The sequence below is a fragment of the Poecilia mexicana genome, unplaced genomic scaffold, assembly GCF_051168715.1.
Source record: "Poecilia mexicana isolate PSO_F unplaced genomic scaffold, ASM5116871v1 scaffold_8, whole genome shotgun sequence".
NCBI classification, from domain to species: domain Eukaryota; kingdom Metazoa; phylum Chordata; class Actinopteri; order Cyprinodontiformes; family Poeciliidae; genus Poecilia; species Poecilia mexicana.
The window spans coordinates 1,352,983-1,360,044 of record NW_028263377.1 but is presented as its reverse complement, the minus strand read 5'-3'; positions in this window follow the sequence as shown (position 1 = coordinate 1,360,044).

Here is a 7,062-nt window from a genome sequence, read left to right as displayed (position 1 = left end):
GTGTTTTTTCAAACTTTTTCAGGCTGAGAGTCACTTACCCATCGAACAAACCCTCCCAGACAAACTAACTTGAAATTTCTCCTCAACAACACATCTTAATGTATACAAACTTAAATGAAAATATTAGCATCTTAACACACTGATTGTTGTTTTCATTGTTCATCCATGCTGTTTTGTAAATAGGATCGGCCAAGTCGACTCTGGGTGTTTTGAGTTATTTAAAGATTTTGAAAGTGCGGATTTTGAGCTTTCCAATGACATCAAACACATGGAAATCAAAAAAGAAGTTTTTCTTTACTACCAAGTGTTATGTCCATTTATAGCATTTTACGGCTATTTGCACAATAACAGAAAAATTGATTTTATTTGCTTTGACAGACAAAAAAGTCATTTTCTGCTCTATTAAATGTAAAGTTATCCACCAGTTTCTATCAGTTGTATTTATGCATTTAAATTAATGCATTTAATTAAATAATTTTTAATTAAATAAAAACAATATCTGTTGTGTGAGCAGAGCCATATAAGAAAACAAAGTCGTAAGAACAAAGAATAGTTCTCATTAACTAAGAGTGGAGACCGTTCAAAAGATTCGAACACATCAGCAGGTTTAACTTTTTCTGGTGTTGTTTTCTTTCCAGGAGTATCTTCAGCTTTTATTTTATGTGACCTGGTCTTAAACCATTTATCCATAATTATTTTTAAACACAATCCTTTGGTAAGCCAATTGTATGCATCGCACTTTTATGGAGGACCAAAACCGACATAATAAGAAATAAGAGAATAAATATATAAATAAAAGAAGAAATATACCCTGCCAGCATACCTAGGTGCTGGCACCGCCCACCTGGGGCCTATATGGGCAAACCCATGTGGGGCCACCATGGAAACCATGGATAAACCCATACGGGACCCATATTGTCTGCCCTCCTTTTCCCCATATGGGGCCCACATAGGTATGCTGGCTGGGATATATCCAAGATAATAAGAAATAAAAGAATAAATAAAAGAATAAATATATATTTTGATAAGAATTAAAAGCATAAATATATATTTTGACAAGAAATAAAAGCATGAATATATATATGTAGTTTCAATTAAGGTTCATTACAAAATATTCTTGTCTCAAAGACAATTTATGATTCTAAATCTAGATAATTCGGTTACCTTACTTCAAAATGGGAAACAATATGTTGGAAAAGGAGTAAACACATTTCAGCTTTGGTTCAAAACCAGACAGCATTTATTACAAGACTGTTTCATTTAGTTTAACATTTTTTATTTTATTTTCATTTTTATTAATATTATTGTTGTTTTTATTTTTCTAATAAACTAACTTACTAACTGAACTAACTACTGCTTTTGAAACACATGCGTGTCTTGGTAGAAAGGCACAAATTGGATATGATGAAACTTTTAAAGTGGATATGATAGTAATTGATTATGTAAAAAACAAACTGATTGGACAACAACTGGCTCACAACATTTGTGTGCCTTAAATTTCGACTGACTGGATACATAAATTCAGGTCCAACAGAACATTTGATTTGAAACGCAAAGAGATCTTACAGTCCTGCACAATCTGTGTCTAAATTTTTCGCTCCTCTGCCTAAATTGATAAATTTTTCTTTGGTCGGTTCAAACAGCACATTGACACTGCCTTTTAGGAAAGCAATCCAAATTCTGATCTGAACTCTTTAAAATAATAAAACTTTTGGCCTTTGCAGTACAGTTTCAGTTGGACATTTTTGAAATATGTACAGAAAAAGAGTCTGAACAATATTTCTGATAACAAATGTTGTTGTCAGAAATGTTTGTTTTCTATTTACATAAGAAAACAAAAGGGGCAAATGGTAAATGATAAACATAAAACATTTCTGATAAAACTTTACATTTAAAACATCTCATAGTCTATTTTCAATTCTAGACAGAAGATTTGGAAATTGCTTTAAAATTTTTAAAATTATATCAACAGGGTGTGAAGAAGAAATAGACTCTAGTTCCCAGTTGGTGTATAGATATGGTTAATTATGAATTTATTCATTTGACATTGGTGTATTGTGAGATTATTTAATGAGCTCTTATACAGTGCCTTCCTGCATGACTGAAATACAGAGTCATATAGAAGATCTTACTAAATTAAAATTGGCAATGTAAAATTGAATAGCTTCAATCAATATCTATGCCATATTTATTTAAATATTCATGAATTTCCTGCATCACCTCTAATTTTAATTGTATAAAGTTACAGTTGGATGTAATTGTTATCATTAAGAAAATTTTGGTTAAAAGTACTATAAAATTCAACGGAACCCCTTAAGGGGACACGGAGAAAAATTCAGATAAAATGTGAACATTTTTTAAATAAAAAAAAAAAACATAAATACAACACTCAGCTGTTGAAAAATATCAGGATAATGGTAAAATTTGACTGGTTGTCTTAAAGCATGGCATTATCACAAGGATGCTTTTGTGTAAAATTGGACGCTGTTAAATTAATTATTTTACATATGCATTTGAATAACCAATTAATGAAAAGTGTATGTAGCTGGAAATACTAAATTTTGTTTAAATTTTTAATAATTTCTTAGAGTTTAATTTTTGAAAGGAGTTGATTCCACAATCGGTTAATTCTGAAATATCTGAGGATGAATCATCTTAACGCATTTCTATTTTATCTTTCCTTTGGAGCTCAGGGACTGATGCAGTGGCCCTTATCTGAGCCGCTCCAGTGACCCTGAGCCTGGCTGAAACAAAAAAGAAACAAAAAAAGAGGCAACTTTTCATCTACATCACAAGCTGCAGAAAAGACATTTAATTTATAATTATGTGAGCAAAAGGTGGCATGCACTTTTATTTTCTTAATTTACTTTGTGTTTTACTCTAGCAATGCTGCTTCCTGTGGTCTGACAGGGACCGTGGGGGGGTTTTGCGGGTTCAGGGCCGTTGCAAGGAGGTGAGGAGAAAGGCCTCTGGCTTTGGCATCAGGCATCTGCTGTTCTTAGCCATGCTGACTTGGACATTTGCACTTTCAACACATATGAATTGTGCCATCTTCTGCTGGACTGCCGTTTGAGGGCAAAGACCTGTTGGACGATTCTTACAGCTTCTACAGAGGTCAGTGAGGTTGGATTGATCTTTCCTGTTGTCACCTGAAGGTAGATTGCAGCTTACAGGAACTCGCATTGGATGTTTGACTGTGATCTCTGAGGAAACACCTGGCTAAAGGACGAGACCCAGGCGTGGTTTCTGAGGGTCTCCTATGGCAGAAAAGACCAACAGCTTCTGCCCGATGTGTGACAGAGGTTTGAAAACGATTCATCTGCTGTATCTCTCAGTCTCTCCCACACGCTCTGTCAAGGGGGGCCACACACTTTGTCCAGATTTTTCTGCACAGCGGGACTGAATGCTGCCCTGGACAGATTCTGATGGGGCAATTGGAACATCACCTGTGAAGTCGGACTGAGACTCAGAGGCGGTCCTGCTTGTCTGTTGCCGTAGTTGGTCCTGGGATTTCCCTCAGTCTACAGGTTGGAGACAAAATGGCTGCCAACAAAACTTTGTAGCTCTTAATGGTTTTTCTAGAATTTTCGAATTGTGTGATGCCACTTTTTCTCACCTTAGTTTATTTACAGCACATTCATGGTCTACTGCCTTTGTATTCTGACCTCTGCTATTTGATCCCCAGAATAATTTTAACGGTACAAGTGAAGGCTCGATGCAGCAGGGTGTTAGAACTCTGCAGTTTACAGAAATATTTTGTTTGCCTGAATGATTATAACTCTGATTGTCCAACATCTGCCTAATGTGTTTCTCTCCTCCAGCATGACAACAATTGAAAACGGATAAAAGTACGGTAAAACTTGTTAATTTCCTGATTTACAAAAGCACAACCAACCACGCTTGGTCTAAGCTCTAGTTGCCTCAAATTACAGTGGCTACAAATATAAGGACTATTATTTCAAGTTATGATTTAAGTTTATTTGGAATCCATTTCAAATCTTAGGAAAATCTACTCTTCGGAAAATTACTGAACAAAATTATGGGTTTACTGCACATATTTTCAATCAACTATTCAATTCTTTCACTGAGGTGTAAACACCATGTTTTAATTACATCCAACTGTTATAATTAGCAATGAAAGAAAATTTGGGCTAACTGATTTGCGTGGGTTTCTTAGGAGTTTCTGTACCGAAAAACTATACAGTGTTCGATACAGAAACAGGGGGAGATGCATGGAATTACTTTATTCAAACAAATTGTGAGTTAATCTATTGAAAAAAAATTTCAGTTTTGGGCTTCAGCAAAACATAAAAGAGGTTAAATCAAAATTCACAAATCTTTAACTATTCGAATGAGTTTCTAAAGTAATACTGAATATTCTGAATTGAATACATTAAAATTAACAATGATGTCATGTGTCAAATAGATTTTTACAAAATAGTTTCTTAAAATATGGAAGGGATCGTTTGATTGCCGCATCTCTCTTGCTATAATATATATATAATAATAGGTGGTTTAACCAAGTCATGCAGAAAGGTCTAACCTGAACATTTATATAATTTAATAAATCTAGTTGTATCAAGTTTCTCCCCAAAACTGCCAAAAACATTGATAAATAGGATAAACACTACAAAAGAGGGTAATTCAGTTAAGTAAACATTCTATAGAAGTGTTTCAAAAGAACCAATTATTCAAAGGTTAAAATTGTTGAACTTTTGGGATTAAAACCATGTTGAGAATCAAATAAGTCAGTTAAATGTGTAGTGACAGGGTTAGCTTTATTCTTGTAAAAAAAAAAGCAGGCTAATTATTATATGAGGTTTTAAAATGAGAAGAAAATATGAGGATTCAAATTAAATTGGTCTAAATTGGGATTTACAGATGAGCAATTATGGAACTGCTTAAAGCAGGTCAAAAAAGATTGACAGAATAAAAAAGAATCTAGTCCTATGTGTAATTGTTGATTCAAGGTAATAATGCCTAAACATTTCTCATAATTATAATTTACAGTTTTTGGTCTGAGACAAAATAGGGTTGTCTTTTATTACATGAATGGAACATATTACAAGGGATCTTAATTTAACACGGATCATTAACTTTTCACACTATTGATGATATTTTACAAGCCTTTAGTATAGCGGGTTACTTCTTGTTAAATGAGGACTATTTGATTGAATCTCATTAAAATAACAAAAGCAAAAGATTTATATATGGTTTAAGATTTCTGGTAAAGTTTCTATTAGGGATAATTCATATATACATTTCAAATGATATTTCTTTGATAAAACATGACTGTGGGCAGTTTTGCACATTCATTTCATAATCTGATCCTTTACATGATTTTTGTTTGGTTTCTGATATTGTCTGATCCAATGAATATACCAACAGTTAGAACAAGCAAAGTTATTTTTGAAAGTTGAAATGTACAAGGTGTTACTGACTTTAAGCATTTCTTTAGCTATTATTAAGAGGAGAACTTAACTAACAAATGTTACTGATATATTGTAAAAATGTCCGCCAGCGCCGCCTGCCGTCCTCTGAGAGCCCCCTGGGGGGCGGTACCGCCCACGTTGAGAACCGCTACTATAGAGGGACTGATATGATTAGATTTTATTACTATTATTGCATTTTACTTAGAAAGCAGTTTTACTTGTTTCCTCATCATAGTTTATTCATACCAGTATATTTTGAATGTGCTACCCTTGATCCTGATTTATTGCATTGGTTTGCTGTTTTATGAATGTGTTCATTATATGTTCTGTGCCTTTCAATACTCAGACTTCTAAGCTTTTCTTACCATTTAATTTCGTTTAACATTGCATCCTTTCTGTAGTTCATTAACTTTTAATTATTACATAGAAATTTCAGTAAGCTTGGTTTATTATCTTACTAACAAATTGTTTTACGCATTACTCATTATTGCTTCATTGACTTTAAAGGATAGTACCTCAACATTTCTAATTTTACTTTATTAAGTTTTAAGTAATATTTACCTTTTATTCATTTGACATTTTCTTAAATTTCATTCATGTTTGGTTTCTTAACTTTTGAAACATATTAATCTAACATTTTATTCAGCTAACAATGTGTTGACTTTTTGCATATTACGTAACATTTTATGGATTTCAGTTTATTAACATTTATTCATTTACATATTATTCATTTTAAAATATTAACCTTACTAAATATTAACCTAACACTTTAACGTTTTTGCATTTTATTAAGTTTGAAATATCATCCTAACATTCTGTTCAATTTACATTTTAGTTAAATTATATTCAACTTAGTGAATATAATTTTAATACTTTTTTACTAAGATGAAAATTATGTCCTCCTAACACTTCACCCATTTTATATTTTCATAAAATTTAACATTTATTCTTTTTAACTTGGATTACAAAAATATACATACAAAAACTAACACAAAAATTTCAGACTTTGTTCTTTTATAGTTCATTACCCTTCCGTGGCATGGCGTTGACCTGAGGTAACAAAAAGAAATAATAAATAAATAACAAGCAACATAAAGGTAATAATTATAGTATTTGGTTCCAGAAAGTGTCATGGTCCGACTTTATGATTGATATGTAATTACAGATGACGAAGCTCTCACAAATCTGCAGGAAAATATTTTCTTCCACTAAAAACAAAAAAAGTCATGCCATGGACGGTTGAATTTCTTTTTCTAATTTTAACCCTAACATTCTTTAAAATTTTATTTCCTTACGTGTTCTTTATTAGATTGTAAGAGGGACATTGTGGTTTCGATCCACCACCTAAGAGGCATAGGGGTGCCCTATCCGTTTTTACCCCCAAAACTGAAATGAAATGAAATGAGATGAAATGACATGAATGATGACATGTATGTCAACATTTGTAAAAGCCTCGGGGAATGTTTTCCGGAGGGTTTGTCTTCTCCTTTTTGGGCTCTTTTAGAGCCCAACAGGGGGAATGTTGAGACGCTTTACCAAGGTCGAGAAAGAGCCACACGCTGTTAGACAAAGGGCCCATAGTAAAGAGTTACATTTTTGATTCTGTTAGACACTAAGGTCCATTTCTCAG